Consider the following 19,219-nt stretch of genomic DNA (forward strand, 5'->3'; position numbering starts at 1 on the left):
CAACAAGAGGTACATGCAGACGAAGGTATGGACCTGGACAACAACAGGAAGCGATCGTCCGATCAGGTGGTTAGATCTCCAAACCCCAAATCGTCGGGGCTGGAACTGGTGGCGGTGACGAAGCCGAGTGCGAGCACGGTGCCGATCATCCCTCCTCCTAAGCAAGACCCAAACCAGTCTAAACTCATGGGGCAGATGGGGAAGACAGGAACTTCGGGCGAGAAGGACGGGACAGTTGGTGTGCTGAAGAAGAACCCCAGTGGGGGAAAGAGCTCGGACACGAGATCGGCGGCCTCCCCGGCGGAGGACCGCCGGACGCAATGAATCTTCTATGCTGGAACTGTCGGGGGATTGGCAACGCCCCGACAGTTCAAGAGCCGCGCGAACTCGCGAATAAGTTTGCCCCTAGAGTGCTTTGTCTAGTTGAAACCCAGATCAACGGGGTAAGAGCTGAGAATTTGAAAAGTACTTTAGGTTACGATTGTTCTTTTGCTGTTGATGCCTCCGGTAGGAGTGGAGGCTTGGCTATTTTCTGGAATAATGAAATAAAGACTGAGATTTTGGGTTATTCTAAGTATCATATTGATTGTAAGATCATTGGCGTAGGAGATCAACCATGGAGGCTCTCTTGTTTCTATGGCGAAGCTCAGATGCACCTTCGCCATCATACTTGGAATACAATGAAAAACCTGTCCACCCTCCATGATCTACCGTGGGTGTGTATAGGTGACTTCAATGAGGTGTTGAGACACAATGAACATGACGGGATTGGGTCGAGAAGTCAATCGCAGATCCAGGGCTTCAGAGACGCGGTTGACGTGTGTGGATTACTTGATCTCGGATACAAAGGTATAAAGTGGACTTATGAGAAGAAAGTAATAGGAGGCTCGTATACCCGAGTCAGGCTGGATAGAGCTTTGGGCTCGGTGGATTGGTGTGGTTTGTTCCCATCGGCGGCTGTTGAACATGTCACAGCAGCGACTTCTGATCATTCGGCCATCGTACTACAGCTAACCCAACCGAGTGGAGGAGCCAAGAAGGTCAAGCAGTTCAGGTATGAGGTGATGTGGGAGACCCATCCCGATTTAAAACCTGCGGTGCATGCATCGTGGGAGCCCAATGGCCATAATCTAAGGGCGGTTGAAGTCCGCGCAAATCTCGAGGCCCTAGCGAATAATCTGGGTGACTGGTCGCGTACCACTTTCGGGAGCGTGAGGGGAGAAATACGCAGTCTAAAGAAGGAGCTAGACCGCCTGCGGAGTGACTGCATGAGAGTTGGCCCTTCCCATGCGGAAATCAAGATCAACGACCACCTAATTGAACTCTATCTACGAGAAGAGCTGATGTGGCGACAACGTTCTCGGGTTGAGTGGCTATCAGCAGGGGATCGGAACTCCCGTTTCTTTCATATGCGGGCTTCCATGCGGAGGAGAAAGAACTTGATCAAGGCTCTACAGAAACCAGATGGGCAAGTGACCACGGAGCTAACAGAAATGCAGCAGATGGCACATGATTTTTACAAAAAACTATACACCTCAGAGGGAGTGGAGGGTTTGCAAGATGTTCTTCAACATGTGCCATTGAAGGTTACTCCGGAGATGAATGCATCATTGTTGGCCTCGTATGAGCCGAAGGAGGTTAAGAGTGCTCTTTTCCAGATGTTTCCCACCAAAGCACCAGGTCCGGACGGGTTTCCGGCTCATTTCTTCCAGAGACATTGGGATGCGTGTGGCGAAGCGGTCACTAGAGCAGTATTGGCTATAGTCAGGGGCGATGAGAGTCCGGCTTGCTTGAATGATACCCTACTGGTTCTTATTCCGAAGGTATCTAGTCCAACCTTGCTCTCCCAGTTCCGTCCTATAAGTTTGTGTAATGTTTTTTACAAGATCGCTTCAAAGGTGCTCGCAAATCGGCTCAAGGTAATCCTCCCGGATATTATATCAGAGGAGCAGTCGGCTTTCGTCCCTGGAAGACTGATAACTGACAACATTATATCGGCTTATGAATGTCTACACTTCATGAAGCGAAACAGATCAAAGAATAACAGTTATGCAGCTCTGAAGCTTGATATGATGAAGGCTTACGATCGGGTGGAGTGGACTTACTTGAGATCAATGATGGAAAAGCTGGGTTTTGCGGCACCATGGTGTCTGTCGTAATGAACATGGTGAGCTCAGTATCGTTTTTAGTAATGTTCAATGGTGTGAAGTCAGAAGTTTTCAAACCTATAAGGGGTATTCGACAGGGAGATCCAATCTCTCCATACCTTTTCTTGTTAGCAGCAGAGGACCTTTCATGCCTCTTAAAATCCCAGAACCAATCATCCCAGCTCAGCGGCATTAAGGTGGCACAATCGGCACCGGCGGTAAACCACCTTTTATTCACGGATGATAGCCTGCTGTTTTTTAGGGCAAGTGTTGATGGAGCTGAAGCAGTGTCAAACCTGTTGGACACGTATTGTAAGGCATCAGGTCAAAGGATAAATAAAGAGAAATCTTCAATTTTCTTTAGCAAGGGCTGCCCCGAGATAGTTCGTGATGCTGTCAAAGGCCACTTGCAAGTACCCAATGAATCGTTGAGCGACAGATATTTGGGCATGCCAACGGATGTGGGTCATTCTAAGAAGGGAACTTTCAAATACTTGAGTGACAGAGTTTGGGACAAGGTGAAGGGTTGGATGAGCAAATGCTTGTCTGCGGGGGGAAAGGACGTGCTAATCAAGTCGGTAGCTCAGGCTATCCCGGTGTTTTCTATGTCATGCTTTAAACTTCCAAGAGGCTTATGTGATCACATCAAATCCATCATCAGAAAATTTTGGTGGGGCTGCAAGCAAGGTGAACGCAAACCGGCTTGGGTGTCATGGGATGTGATGACACGTCCAAAACACCTAGGCGGGCTGGGCTTTAGAGATCTGGAGATCTTCAACCTAGCTTTGTTGGCGCGCCAGGCCTGGAGACTCTTGCAAGAACCGTTGAGTTTGAGCGCAAGGATTCTGAAGGTTGCATACTACCCTGACAGTACGATCCTTCACGCTGAGTTGGGATCTAGACCTTCTCAGATTTGGCGAGCTATCATGGAGGGTCTGGATTTGGTAAAGCAAGGAATAATTCGCAGGATTGGTAATGGACAAACAACGGAGATTTGGAACGATAACTGGATACTGAAGGAGATGGCGCCACGGCCCATCACGTCGCTGGTCGCCAATCCCCCAAGGTATGTATCGGAGTTGCTCTCCCCAGCAACAGCCTCATGGAATGAGACTCTAGTCCGGACAGTTTTCCTGCCGATAGGTGCTGATGCTATTCTGAAGATCCCGGTATGCACGTGTAATATAGAGGATTTTTGGGCTTGGTACCCGGACAAGAAAGGCAATTTCAGTGTTAGCTCAGCCTACAAATTTTTGCTTAAGACGAAGTTGCAGAGGGAGGAGTGGCTGTACGGGGGGAGCGGATCATCTCACTCTGAGAAAGATGAAAAAGCTTGGACCTCTCTATGGAAATTGAAAATTCCGTCGAAGGTGAGAATCTTCCTATGGAGGCTTGCACATCATTCACTACCCACAACGGATGTTCTGAAGAGGTGAAACATGACAGATCGAGATGTATGCCCGCTGTGTGGATGTGAGGATTCATGGCGCCATGCCTTGGTTGCATGCACGATGGCCCGTTGTGTTTGGGCGCTGTCGGATGAAACATTGGTGTCACTCATTGAAAGGATCGATATAGTTGACTAGAGGGGGGGTGAATAGACAACTAACAATTTTTAGCTTTTCTTACCAAATTAAACTTTGCATCAAAATAGGTTGTCTAGATATGCAACTAAGTGAACAACCTATATGATGCAATGACAACAAGCACGCAAGCAAGTAAGAGATATAACCCGAGTAAACTTGCGAAAGTAAAGGAACGAGATAACCAAGAGTGGAGCTGGTGAAGACGAGGATGTGTTACCGAAGTTCCTTCCTTTTGAAGGGAAGTACGTCTCCGTTGGAGCGGTGTGGAGGCACAATGCTCCCCAAGAAGCCACTAGGGCCACCGTATTCTCCTCACGCCCTCACACAATGCGAGATGTCGTGATTCCACTATTGGTGCCCTTGAAGGCGGCGACCGGACCTTTACAAACAAGGTTGGGGCAATCTCCACAACTTAATTGGAGGCTCCCAACAACACCACAAAGCTTCACCACAATGGACTATGGCTCTGCGGTGACCTCAACCGTCTAGGGTGCTCAAACACCCAAGAGTAACAAGATCCGCTAGGGATAAGTGGGGGAATCAAATTTCTCTTGGTGGAAGTGTAGATCGTGGCCTTCCCAACCAATCCCGAGCAAATCAACAAGTTTGATTGGCTAGGGAGAGAGATCGGGCGAAAATGGAGCTTGGAGCAACAATGGAGCTTTTGGGGGAAGAGATAGGTCAACTTTGGGGAAGAAGACCCCTTTAAATAGTGGGGGGAACAAACCAACCGTTACTCCACTTCTGCCCCGCAGAGAGCGGTACTACCGTTGTGCCAGCGGTACTATCGCTTGTCACTATAAGCGGTACTACCGCTCCTCATCGTGGTACTACCGCTTGGCCCACAGCGGTACTACCGTGGTGGGAGGGCGGTACTACCGCATACGAGCGGTACTACGGCCCCCACAGCCGCGGCCAGTACCGTAAAACCCGACACGAAAAAAGAGCCCTCGAATCGAGGCGGTACTAGCACGAGACCACCGCGGTACTACGGCTGGGGGCTACTAGCGGTACTACTGCTCTGGAGCGGTACTACCGCTCCCAGAGCGGTACTACCGCTTGTGGCACCCAAGCGGTACTACCGCTCCGTCCCGCGGTACTACCGCTGGGACCAGAGTGAGCACACAAGTGGGGGCTACTAGCGGTACTACTGCTCTGGGCGGTACTACCGCTCTAGAGCGGTACTACCGCTTGTAGCACCCAAGCGGTACTACCGCTCTGGCCCGCGGTACTACCGCTGGGACCAGAGAGGGCACATTGAGAAGAGAAACAAGCCCATCATCGAAACGGAAAGGCTCGGAGGGAGGGGCAAAGGAAGTGTACGTGATGATTTCGCCCTAGCCTTTCCAAAACGGACCCCCTCTTGATAGTACGGTGATCCCTATGAAACTAGTCCACCAAACTAATCCAAAAGGACTACACCGTCTTCGCTTCAAGCTCCGAGGGGAGGGAATCGTCTCGTGCCAAAAGGATGAATCTCTGAAAAACACTCAATGCACACGATTAGTCCGCAAAAGCATTGTCATCAATCACCAAAACATCTTAGGGATAAATATGCCCTTACACTCATGTCTGAAAATGAGGAATCCAACGCAAGAATTTGGTCGTTCGAGCTGAGTGAGAAGTTGGACCATGCTAGCTTTACAAGGATGCTTATCACCCTGTGGTCATTATGGTATGCTAGGAGGAAGGCTATATATGAATCGATTTTTCAAAGCCCTCAACAAACGGCGCCCTTTATCAATAACTACATTGACGAGCCGGGCCAAGTGAACGCCGGAGGAGGGCATGAAGGTACTCCGAGTGTTGCACCACCACGACCGAAGCGGTGGCTTCCCCCACCGAGTGGCAATGCGAAGATTAACATTGATGGGGCTGTGGTGAGAACACGGAGAGGTGGAGCTGTTGCAGCTCTATGCCGTGACCAAAACAGACAATACTTGGGGTCATCGGCGGTGGTTTACTATGGGATCACTGATCCCTTAACTTTGGAGACTTATGCATGCCGCGAGGCCCTTGCTTTGGCGGACGACCTAGGAGAGCAGAAGGTTTGTGTGGCCTCGGACTGCCAAGAGGCGGTGAATGACATCAACAGCGGAACAGGAGGCCCCAATGCTGCGTTGGTACATGAAATAATGAATCATTGTAATAGTTTTATTTCTTGCTCTTTTGTTTTCGAGCGTAGGAATTTTAATTTTGAAGCTCATAATCTCGCCAAGTTTGCTTGTAACGTAGATATAGGTAGACATGTTTGGTTGGGCACCCCATGACCCAAACCTTATACCTATGACAATTGTTCTTGAATAAATAAAGCAGGCGAGATTTCTCAAAAAAATGAAATCGGATTTTTGTCTCAAAAAAATGAAATCGGATTTGTCTCAAAAAAAGGAAATGAAATCGGATTGCCCCAAAAAAGATTAAGCAAATGGAATCGGAAAAAGACCACCACGGGAATCCAAAAGCACATAATCGGAAAAGGCCTAGTAAAAAATGAAGAAGGCACCAAAGACCCAAAAAGAAAAAAGAAAAAAAAGGTCGCTGCAAGTGGAGAGGGTTGATTGAAGTACGGTTTCCTTTTTTTTGCGAAATCTTCTGATCTATTCATCTTCAATCATGATAGTACAATGAACACTGAAAATAATAAAATACCCCTTCGTCCGAAAAAGAAGGTCGCTATGGCAATTTTCCAAAAAAAAACTCCGCAAATTGCCGACACAACCTGCACTCCCCGTTCTTCTCCCCTGCTTCGAAGCTCCCCTGTTCGATTCACCCATGCAGCTTCCCCGGGCTTCGCCAAAGCTTCCCCGCCCACGCCTCTGCCGCGTTGATTCACCCTCCTTTGCCGCGTTGTTTCCCTGGGTGAGGAGAAGGCTCGATTTTTTTTCGATCTGCTCTCCGACGGACACATCCTTCCACCATGGCGGCAAGCCAGAGCTGGCCCTGCCCATCGTCTACCTCGTCTACCTCACCGTCAACATCGTCCACCTCGCCATCAACCTCGTCCATGAAGCCGGTCCACGCAGATCGGTTGATGGGAGCCAGGAGGCTGATGGAGCTGTACGAGTCGGATCCCAGCAAGCGCCTCACGTACCACAACGGCAGCATGCTCAGCGACGACATCCCGTGTGCATCCAGTTAGACTGTATATATGTAGACTCTGTATACTTGTATTGTACCTCTTGGTACCCCTCTCTCTCTCTCTCTATATATATATATATATATATATATATGAGATAGCCACACCCGTTTAGGGTGTCGAGCAGTTTTTCAAAATACACGTTTTACATGGTATCAGATTAGGTTATGATGTCTTTCACTGCCCCCGTCGCCGCTGCCGTCGCGTCGGCTCCTGTCGCCGCCGTCGCTGCACCGGTCCTTGCCCCTGCATCGCCCTTCCTCGCTTCTCGGCCCCTTGCTGCGGCCTGGTGGCAAGCTCGGTCCCCCGGTGGGGCCCCTCCTGGTTCCCCGATCATATCTGGCGCGTAGGGCGATCTGCCTCCGCCGGTCTCCTCCGGTGGCCTGTCCTTCTCGACCGACGCTGCTGCACCGACGTCCTACAGTGGTCCTGCGCCCATGTACGGCGCTCTGCCTGCGCCGATCCACGGTGCCCCGCCGCCCTATGGCGTCCCAGCACCGCCGTATGGTGCTCCTGCATCGGCTTACGGTGCCATGCCACCGCCGCCGTCTGCCTGGCCGGCGCCTCCCTATGGTGCGCTGATACGTCTCCAACGTATCTATACTTTTTGATTGTTCCATGCTATTATATTATCTGTTTTGATGTTGGGATTTATTAAACACATTTATATTATTTTTTGGGACTAACCTATTAACCCAGAGCCCAGTGCCAGTTCCTATTTTTTTCCCTTGTTTCAGTGTTTCACAGAAAAGGAATATCAAACGGAGTCCAAACGAAATGAAACCTTCGGGAAAGTTATTTTTGGAAAGAAAGCAATCCGGGAGACTTGGAGTGCACGTCAGAGGATCAACGAGGAAGGCACGAGGCAGGGGGGCGCGCCCACCCCCCTGGGCGCGCCCTCCACCCTCGTGGGCCCTTGTGGCTCCCCTGACGTACTTCTTTCGCCTATATATTCCCATATACCCTAAAACCTTCGGGGAACAGAATAGATCGGGAGTTCCGCCGCCGCAAGCCTCTGTAGCCACCAAAAACCAATCGGGACCCTGTTCCTGCACCCTGTCGGAGGGGGGATCCCTCACCGGTGGCCATCTTCATCATCCCGGCGCTCTCCATGACGAGGAGGGAGTAGTTCACCCTCGGGGCTGAGGGTATGTACCAGTAGCTATGTGTTTGATGTCTCTCTCTCTCGTGTTCTTGAGGTGGTACGATCTTGATGTATCGCGAGCTTTGCTATTATAGTTGGATCTTATGATGTTTCTCCCCCTCTACTCTCTTGTAATCACTACAAAAAAATACACTTCCGTGATGATACGTGTTTGTCACAGTAGGTCGCGTTTTTGTCATGCATGTACATCCATGACAAATTTATGACAGAATCAAGATAGTCATACCTGTGCTGTCGTAGAAGTGTTCCATGACATTACCAAAATTATCATCACGGAAGTGTCCACTTCCATGACGATAAATCGCGCGTCACAGAAGTGCTTTCGTCAAGGGTGACCGACACGTGGCATCCACTGTAACGGAACGCCGTTAAGCTATCCGGTCGGGTTTTGGATCCGATAACCCGTTAACAGCCCGACCAATGGGGATTTTCCACGTGTAAAATCATCATTGACTGGAGGAGACACGTGTCAGGTCCGCGTTGGCACAGGTGTCACTCATCCAATGGGCAAGACGCGCCTATGATATGTTGACACGTGGACTGGCTCATCAAGTTTAAATGGGCCGGCCCAACTGAAGGCCCACAAGATTTTGCGGACCATAATGGGCCGGCCCAGCTAAAGGCCCATGAGATTTTGCGAACCATAATGGGCTGGTCCAGCTAAAGGCCCACAAGATTTTGCGGGCCATAATGGGCCGGCGCAGGTAAAGGCCCACAAGATTTTTTTGTGCCATAGTGGGCCGGCCCAGGTAAAGGCCCACAAGATTCTTGCGGATCATAATGGGCCGGCCCAGCTAAAGGCCCATGAGATTTCGTCAACATTAATGGGCCGACCCAGCTGTAGGCCTATAAGATTTTGAGGACCCTAGTAGGCCGGCCCATTAACTGGCTGCCATGTTTTGGGCCAAATGCCGGCCCATATTTGATCCGGTCCATTAATGGCCTGCCACGCTCCGGGCCTAATAGTGGCCCATATGAGATCCGGCCCGTTAAAAGCCTACCACGTTCTGGGCCAAATTACGGCCCATATCAGGTCCGGCTCTTTAAGAGGCTTTGGGCTCAATTATGGCCCATATTAGATTCGGCGCGTCAACTGGACACTATGCTTTTGGACCCACTTGCTAAAGGCCCACTTAGTAATTCGGCCTGATATTAGTTTTGTCCTGTTAAAAGCCCGTTTAACATTTCGGCCCTATATTAATTTCGGCATGTTAAAAGCCCGTCATATAGTTGGGCTTAACTACGGCCCGGTTTGCATCCGGCCTGCTCTCAGCCGATATCTGATTGGGCCAAACAAGGACCGAGACAATTTTGGCCTGTTAAAAGCCCGTGATTTGATTCGCACAATCATGGGCCGGGGTTCATTTCGGGCTGCTGCCGGCCCGTGAGCTGTTCGGCACGTTTCAGGCCCAACCTACATCGTGATTGCATGACGGCCCGATTATGTACCGTAATTTTACGGTTTGGCCGGTTTACTGCGAAGACAGGATATATATATAGTAAAATAACTTCAGCATCATGGATAAGAAAAAACCTAGACTATACAGTAAAGAAATTACGGCATATTACATCCACTCGGCATCAAAGTTCGCCACTATGATAATAAAGCACAAGCAGATAGCAGATTACATACACTGGGCATCAAAGATCGCCACCAGTGCAAATAAACACGCCGACAAAATAATATACAAAACCGACAGCACTTCAATAGAGTTCAAGAAAGGCTAGCCCTGCTGGGGAGCTGCAGCGCAAGCAGCTGAGCAAGATGATGAGACTGCGCTTGTTCAACACTTATATCTTCCTCACTTTGAAAGATAAACAAGCAGACAGATGACAGGTTTTGCACATAAAAGTATCAGTGCTGACAATTCATCACATTTCTTACTGACGAATAAAGTGACACAGTTTAAAATTGCATTAACACAATATGGTATTGTTCAGGTCAAGACATGGCAGGAAATGACATTGCGAAGGAGTTGGTAGCTTCACGACACCACTGGATTACAGATCTAGAACTCATAAGTATCAATAGTTAGTGTGATGTCAATTTATACCATTTCAGATTGGCAAATAAAGAGATGGTTTAAATAATAGTAGAATGATATGACATTGTTCATAGTTAAGACATTGCAGAATATGACATTGTGCTGTAGTGGGTAGGTTCACCACACCACTGGATTACGGATGAAGAACAGAAGCATACATGTAGTGCAAAAGAAGATCACTTGCTTTGTATAGCTTAATTTACATGGTATGAAGAAGGAACTTGGTTGCACAACTGAAAACTTAAATTGAGAAAGGACAAACTTTTGTTTATGAACTACATAATAAACTTTAAACAAGCAATTTGATGCAAACACCAAAAATAAACAGCTGTTGCAGTCATGCCTAACCAAATATATACAATAAAGTTTGAAGGCTTAAGATGGACAAACTTACATTATTGGTGAAGACAGGCTCTATAAAGGCCTTGTCCATGCTGATGGGGGGCAATTCAAGAAGTTTACCACAGAATCTTCTTCAAAAGCATTGCCTTTATTCTATATTTTGTTAAGTGTAAATATAGATGTGATAATCTACGAAAAAATGGAGAATATTTAAGATAAGATGAAGAGTGATGCTACATAACCAAGTAGCTATAAATGTAAGTGCAGCGATACAGGCAAAAGGTACAGCCAAGAGCAATGCACAGCTAAACTTCTTCAGTACCAACCTTATGGTAAGAGTAAATATAGATCTGATGTGTAGAAAATGGAGAGCAAAGGAAAATAAGCTGCAGAGTGATGGTACATGAACAACTACCTATCATTATAAGTACACTCATAAAGGACAGCATGTACTTACAAGAACAATGCAGAGCTAAAAAAACATTGGCATTGGATATATTCTACACAAATGTAACCATTCATACAGATCAGATAATTTGGAGCGAACAATTGATAAGCAAGCTATCATGCATACTGCTGTCACATAATGAACCAGGTATGTATGCAAGTACAGTGATACAGGACAACAGGTACTAACAAGAGCAAAGCAGCGGGCAGCATATTTGCGATATCCTGTCGTTCTTGTCAAACCAGAATTCTTCTTCGAGCAGATTTCCTGCAAAAAAGATCCGTAAGGCACATGCGGAAAAGTAGAAGTTCAAATTGTCATGTGATTTCATAGACAGTACCTCATCCTGGGAATGAGACCAGTGCATAACAAGGTTTTTCCATTCAATGTCTTCTAAATTTAGCACAAGAGACTTCACCGGAAATTCGTTTATAGACTTGCCATCAAAGTGTGATTTCCTCAGGTAACACCGATACTGCTGCAATGCTTCCTTGAAAAGCACAAGCAAGCTTTGCTCGTCATGACTATCCAGATTGACCCTCGCCTAGTTACAACAATGTAATGTAAATCATTGATGTGTTCAATCAGCAGAAAACAGGAAAATATAACCATGAATAATAGCACTTACACGTAAGTTGGACAGGAAGATGTGAAAATGGTGTTTGTCTTCACAATAATCTTCCCATGATGGGAATATATGCACGTAGTCCCTAACAACATTGAAAGCATTGTCTTTTAAACTGGGAATAAATGGAATGGGGTTCCAATCTGCAGGAATTGGCCGTCTCTGCAGTTGGGATAGGTCTTCAGCCGGTGGACTTGCTGTACTTTTTGCTGGAGTGGGATTTTTCTGTGGTACAGCTGGTGCTATGGCAAATGAAATCGGTATACCTTTTGCTGGAGTGCAGGTCCTGTGTGGTGGGGCTAGTGGTGTGGCCAGTGAAGTATGGGTACAGTCTGCTAGAGTCGGTCCTACGTTTTGTGTCACTGGTTGTACAGCCAATATAAGTGGGGTGTTGTCTGATTTCTCCGGCACCACCACGTTTTTCAAGGACTTTGCTGGTGCTCCTTCAGGTTCGGCAATCACCCTCTTCCTTTTTGATGTCTGATGCACAAGAACAACATTTGAGTGGAAAAACATGGTATGATGACAGATGGAATATGTATTGATAATGGATGGGCATGGCATCTCGACATATATGATGAGTAAACTAAGCAGATGGCGGTGCAACAAAGTAGAAGAAATGCAAGACAACATATGCAAGATACCCGCAATCAATAAAACATTGCCAAATTAGAACAGGCACCTTGATGGGTGAACAGGACAGGCCATCTGCCTTTGACTCCTCGAGGTTAGAATAGTCATTAGGATCATATTCTGAACAAGAATCAACATGTGGGGAGCGTATGAGTTTCATTGCATCCAGAATGGCACTCAATGCCTTGGTGCCAATTTTGTAAGTCATTGCAGTGTTTAGCTTCAAGAGTGGACTGCTGCTAGTGCGACACAAAGCAGCTACACAGATCATAGTGTAGATATAACGGGAAAACCTTAAGCGTCAGAGTAAAATCAGCAAAGTGGAACTTGCTGGAATATATGTGCTAGTATTGCCGGTACGGCTAGAAAGGCTTCGGATACCACCTCTCTTCAAGTGAAGGTGTAATATCAGTGTAACTCTCAAAGGCGACACAGCTCCCCGCATTTCCTTGCTATTCTTATAGGATTCAAGTGGGCAGGCTACTACAAATCCTATTCCTATGTTTACAAGATCCTACGAATCAAAGAGGCTCAAAGTGTCCATCACAATCGACCGTATAGACCTCTACACTGCAAATGTCCCTGCTCATCTTCAGTACAAGGAACATATTGTACTACTATCATACTCCCTCCGTTCCAAAATATAAGTCTTGGTAGATATTTCCACTATGGATCACATACAGATGTATCCAGATACATTTTAGACTGTAGATTCACTCATTTTGCTCCATATGTAGTCCATGGTGGAATCTATACAAAGACTTGTATTTAGGAACGGAGAGAGTACATATTAAAGAAGAACGGAAGAGGAACATGGTAAAGAAGAGCAAGCAGATTTTGGATAATAAAATGTTGGTTGCGCAGTGCCCACACATGATGAACCAGAGCGCATTAAGAATGCAACTCCCAGCTGTCTCTCGACCATTTCAGGCGGTTGGATGAAGATCCTACGTCTCCTAACCCTTCTTCTTCCTCGTCTCTGATTCTTCCCATACAGAACACCGCACGGGCCGCCGGCCGGACCACCGACCCCCACCGCCTGTGTTCCTCCGCCACCCCCACCCCCACCCCCGCCCCAACCCCCACCGGCGTCGAGTTTTCTTCGTTCGGCGAGGCCCCACAACCACCCGAGCCCCTTCGATCGCACCGGCGAACTCCGGCGAGCTCTGAAAAATCGACTGACCCAATTTTGAAATTTAGTCTACTGTGATTTAACTAGTGTGGAATATAAAAGGGGAAAACCATAAGCATTGGGAGTATAGTGTTGAGCGTGCCATGGCGGATCTGAAGGTGCAACCCGGACAAAGGCAACTTCGCAACCAAGACAAGAAATCAGAGTAAAGCAGTGGCGATCTATTTTCTTGCTGCGATAAATAAGTTGAGCAGATACGAAAGAGTACCGCCTCTGGTGCGGCGCCGTGTACGCATCTGCTGAGAATTTGACGGTGCTGCGGTAGTGATGGCTGTCGGCGACGTGGAAGCAAATCTAGGAGGGTAGATGGTGGCGGCGGGGCGCGGTGGACGAGACGGTCGTAGGAGCGGCGCCGGCAAGGTGGACGACTGCGGGGATGAAGCGAGAGGACGGGATGCAAGGATCCCGGTCCGAAGCCGTGGATGAGAGAGGTCGATCTCTTGTAATGGACGGCAGCGTCGGGGTATCAGCTCCGGCATGGTGGAGGAGGACGGCGGTGGATGGGGTGGCGGACGGCGGCGGACGGAGGAGGGTGGAGTGGAGAGGGTGTTTTGGCGCCCACGGAGTACGAATGGGGAAAAGGGAGGTAGAGAGGAAGGGGGGAACCATGTATTCAGGGCGCGCTTGTCTCAAATGCGAGAAAATTTACAAACTTAACCCCCGTTTCAAATTTCTACTACATCACAGCAACATTAGTCGGTTGGGGATAGGACGCTAATCTCGCATACACCGAATATTTGCTGACGAGGGTTTGTTTTTGGCACCCACCGTGTACGAATATGAATCGGGGAGGGAGTCGATTTCGGCCGAGGACACACTGTGTGTTTGGCGCCCACCGTGTATGAATCCGGGTGAGAGGTGGTTACATCACGTTTGGGTGAAATTACAAACCTACCCCTATCGAAACCTATAGAAATCCATCAGATAGGCTTTGCGTGGCAGGGATAGGCAGTAGTGATTTCCATCTCGCAGATTTTGGTTTCGGGCGGTTACTGCGACTTTCCCCACTTCGTTCAAATTTTGCAGAGTGCACGTTTACCGTGCCAACTCAATTCGAATCCCGTTTGTATTCTATTTTTTCGGGCGGGATCCATTTTCAATTGGAATTACATTCTATATACATCATTTTTTTATATATACTTTCAAAAGCACAACACCATTTATACATAAATATGGTTTACAAATGGCATGATCTTAGATTCATAAGGTTGTATCCATCAATTTGGATTTTCAAATATTTGAAACCACTTTATGTTGAAATCCAATGTATGCATTCCTCGCTAACTGTCTCCAATTAATGTGTGTTTCATGCGGGTTTTTTTACTTCTCAAACATGTATAATGTGTTTCACACACGCAACATATAGTGTAATCCCGTTTAGACATTAATTGCATATAAACCATGCATTGTTTGTAATTGAAGAATCTATGGATCACCAATATTGATAAACTATATAACATTACACGTGTGCCCAAATTCAAATGAATATGCATGTTTGATACACCAATTTGCATTATGATATTATCGATGTCGTGATCTCCAGTTTAAATATTTGAATCCCCTTTAATCCAGATATTCGTCTCATATAGCTATCACTCATGCTTATATAGGACTATCCCTCTGGACCTATACGCGTTCATCGTCTCTCAGGTATCTCTCGTGCTACCTGTATGTCGACAATGATCTTTTATCTTCGTAACACACTGACGGTATTCTCTCCCTCGACCTTCATCACTCTATCTCTCTCTAAGTATATCTCGCTCCCTGCTATGTATCTCTAACTATGATTCTCCATGTGGAATCTCTTTCTCTCACACAAACACAAAACTTTGTTTCCCGGGGTCTCATTTATCTCTACTATTCCCATGTGTGCCACTCGCACACCCCTCATACAGAGATGTCTTTCGCTCCTTAGATATGAGAACCTACGACTCTTCCTCTTCAATATCTCTTTCTCACACACAAACACAAACTCTGTCTCCCAGGGTCTCATATTTCTCCATTGTTCTCTTGTATGTCGCTCACACACACCCTCTCTCCCTAGAGATATCTTGTGTTCCCTCGTATGTCTCTCTAGCTATCACTCTCGTTGTGAAATATCTTTCTCTCTCGTAGACACAAAACTCCGTCTCTCTGGATCTCATTTCTCTCTGATATCTGTTTGTATGTGACTCACATGCACCCTCTCTCTATCTCTCTCACACCCACACACATAAACCAGCCTTCTGATCCACTCGACTCCTATCTCTAACGCACACTAGCTAGCATCTTTATCTTTCTATTTATCTGTTTCTCCATCAACCTTCTTTCTCGCCCTCACTCTTGATTCCTATCACGTACACTACATATGTTTCTCTCTACATGCAGTCAAGTGCCCTCTCACACACATATATAACTTCACCCTTTGAACCACCCGACGGTCATCTCCAACACCCAAACTAGCGGATGTCCCTCTAGCTAGCATCTCCATCTCTGTATCTATCTGTAGTTTCTCCATCAACATTTCTTTCTCGCACGGAGTCTTGCTTCCTATCACCCACACTATATATGTCTCTCCATACATATGCATTTATAGGTTGGTCTCTTTTGCACAATCGTTGCGCCTCACTCCCTCTGCTCGCCATAGATGCATGCTCCAGCCCACGGCACTATCTCTTAAAGACAAAAACACATGCTCAATTGTCGGGTCTTCTTCCCTGCATTCTCACATGCATGCATATTGTCATACTGATCCGTCTCTCCCATGTCGTTGATCTTATGACTTATGTCTTCTTTCTTTTATCTCGATCATGCGCGCGCGCACACACACACATCCCACTATACATGTATACCTCTCACACATGCACGTTCAAGGTCTCTATGTCTCCATACGTTTAATTACCCTCAATCCTAACGCCACATCGAATCTTTCTCCTCTTTTGTGCACATAACTTCCGCCTGGATGGGTAAAACACACACTCACACTTAACAATCTCCTTCTAGCTACCCCCCGCCTCTCACTCTTCCCCTATATCCCCGAAACCAATAAGACCATCCCTTTGTTTAATTCCCGCCTACATGCACCATCGATATATAGTAGTCTTCCTCGGTGTCTCTCGAACAAACACGTTCTCTCGATGTCGACTCCTCTCACACGCACACACCTTCTCTTCCCTCTCTATGGGCATTTTCTCTCTCGCACCCCATCGTTGGTGGCCTCTGCCATACACATCACCTCTCTATGATGAAGCCATGCACACTTAAATTACATCCTCCACAGAGGACCCTGCGACACACACACACACACACACACACGCACACACACACGCACGCACCCCCCCCACACACACGCACACTAAGACTCCATCTCTCTCTCTCACACACACACACAAACACACACACGCACGAACGCACACCCCCCCACACACACTAAGACTCCATCTCTCTCTCTCTCTCACACACACACAAACTAAGACTCCATCTCTCTCTCTCCTCTCTCTCTCTCTCTCACACACACACACCCCACACACACACTAAGACTCCATCTCACACACACATGCTCTAGGCGGAGCATTTGTTCCTACCACCCTTCATCCAACCTTACCCGTATGATAAACAATCACCTTTATTTACTTGCATAACATGGACAAATTCCACTTTACTTTAGTAGTCAACAAACTTATCATCTGTACCCTTATAAAAAAACGAGTTGGCGGTGATGGTGTGCCTGCCATCTTGTAATACAGACCGTATGATCTATATCTGAGGATAGAAAGCAAACTATGATAATTTTACAAAAGATACCCGCACCTCTCTCCACATCATTATCTCCCGCAACCTCATTGCTCAGCAATTAAAAAAGGAATAAGTCTCTGGAACAATCTAACATGCATGGTGGCCGCTGCCGCCTGCCGGCGCCGTCCATCCCCATGCCTCCGCCCATTCCGACCACCAGTCACCACCACGCTCCACTCCTCCTCGCCTTATCTCTCATCTTTCATTTTTTCGATGACATTCTCGAGATACCAGTTTTCCGATAAAATTCTCGAGATATCATTAGTTTTTACACATGGGATTACTCCTGCATAGGTCAATCACAACAGGTGTTCTTAAAAAAATGTATATTGATGTTCCGTGCAATGCACGAGAATCTTGCTTGTAATTATATAACGCAAATCATGAGCAGGACGTGACATTTTTTTGACACAACCACGTTAACATGGGCACGTAAATCACTAGCTAAAGTAAATACCATTATACTTATATCCCGATGCAAAAGGTTGAGTACATGTCCGAAGAGTAGAGTCGCACACACGCACTCTGTCTCTCAGAATCTCTCTCACACACACACCAGTTACATGACGCCCACTTAAGCAGACACGTATGTTACAATTTGTGCACCCGCGGGTACACGTGATGCTGCGCATTTATTTAAGCCGGAAGGCGAACCCAAACAGTAGCTACATTCATTCCCCTCCCGCCGCCTCTTCTCTGGTCGCTGTCGCCCGGTAGCCATGGGCCGGCCGAAGGTAACAACATACGCCATACTCCCGCCGGAGCGGCGCTTTAATATGGAAATTTTAGTGGTCATGCATGCATCTTTTTGTGCTAGCACTCCTATATAAGGGTTGACCGGTCGCTTCCCGCGGACGTGCGCGGGCGGTGGAAGAGGAAGGAGAAGGGAAGCGGGCTGTGGAGTAACTTTTTTACCATAATTTCTTAGGAAACTGAGTGCAATAATTGAGTAGTTTTGCAAACTACTAGTACTACACCTGAAACGGTTCAAAACCTATACTCCCCTGCCAGCGCGCGCTTCCCGCGTGAAACGGTCTGCGTCGCCCTGGAGCGTCAGTGTCGCATTAATGCCCGGCCAGAGCGGAGGCGACCTCTCACTAGCGCCGGCTTTGAAGTGGCGCGACGGCCGAGAGAGCGTCGCTTCCCGGTGCACGCGACTGCTCCGCGTCAAGACTGGCCATAGGCCCTGTTTGGATCAATGGGTTAGAGTTAGTTTGAGCTAGTTGGGGCTCAAATAGCCCTAAAGTATCTAAGCATGAGGGTTTAAATTGGAGCAAGTTGCACCGAACCCACCAAAAAAAACTATCCCACCCAAGAGGTGCTAACTGGAGATAGTTCTCATTGGGACCACTGAAAAATCACTTTTCTCTCTCCATGAAGTGCATTTATTGTCAATCTAACCCTGTCACCCAAACACCTCTTTGGCTACAGTTAGTTCAGGGTTAGTCATGAGTTAGTCTAACCTCTAGCTAAGTTAGAGTATCAAACAGGAGCAGTATAGGACATGCAAGTTGCTCAAAGCATACAGGCAAATTCGTACGTGAAATGATTTTTTTCTTTTTGAAAACGGAACGTGAAAGGAATTTCTTTTAGAATGCTCTTGGCATGTCGCTAACATGTGATAGTTAACCGACCTCAATAGACGGCAGAAACGCCAGCCCGCCGCATTTTGATAGAGACGAGGAGGGATAAGCGATACAGGCTGCTAGATTACTAGAGATAGGTGTCGCACGGAAGCCAGGAAATATGGTGATAGCGTGGGTTAGCCATGTACTAGTATGATGTAACTACATTGGGCTGCCGTGTTTCGTACTCTTGCAGTCCACTGTGGAGATGATTGGTTAATTTTATATCGCTGAATAATATTAAATATTATGAGTGCAGACGCTCCACCACGAGGTTCCTTGCTCCTTCTCGGTCGTCCGGAATCTATGTTCTTCCACTCTATTTTTTTATGTGAGCTTTGTTCATCCTTTTGCCAACACGCAAGACATCTAGCATCAAGGTGCACGTGTTATGCAAGGATCGTTCCATCTATATGAAGAACACGTGGGACTGGAACTACGAGATGGACATGTACCTAGGAGTGGACGTACGAACCTGAGTAATGTAGCGTAGTAAGTGAA

This window comes from Aegilops tauschii, chromosome 2 (assembly GCF_002575655.3).
Source record: "Aegilops tauschii subsp. strangulata cultivar AL8/78 chromosome 2, Aet v6.0, whole genome shotgun sequence".
NCBI lineage: Eukaryota > Viridiplantae > Streptophyta > Magnoliopsida > Poales > Poaceae > Aegilops > Aegilops tauschii.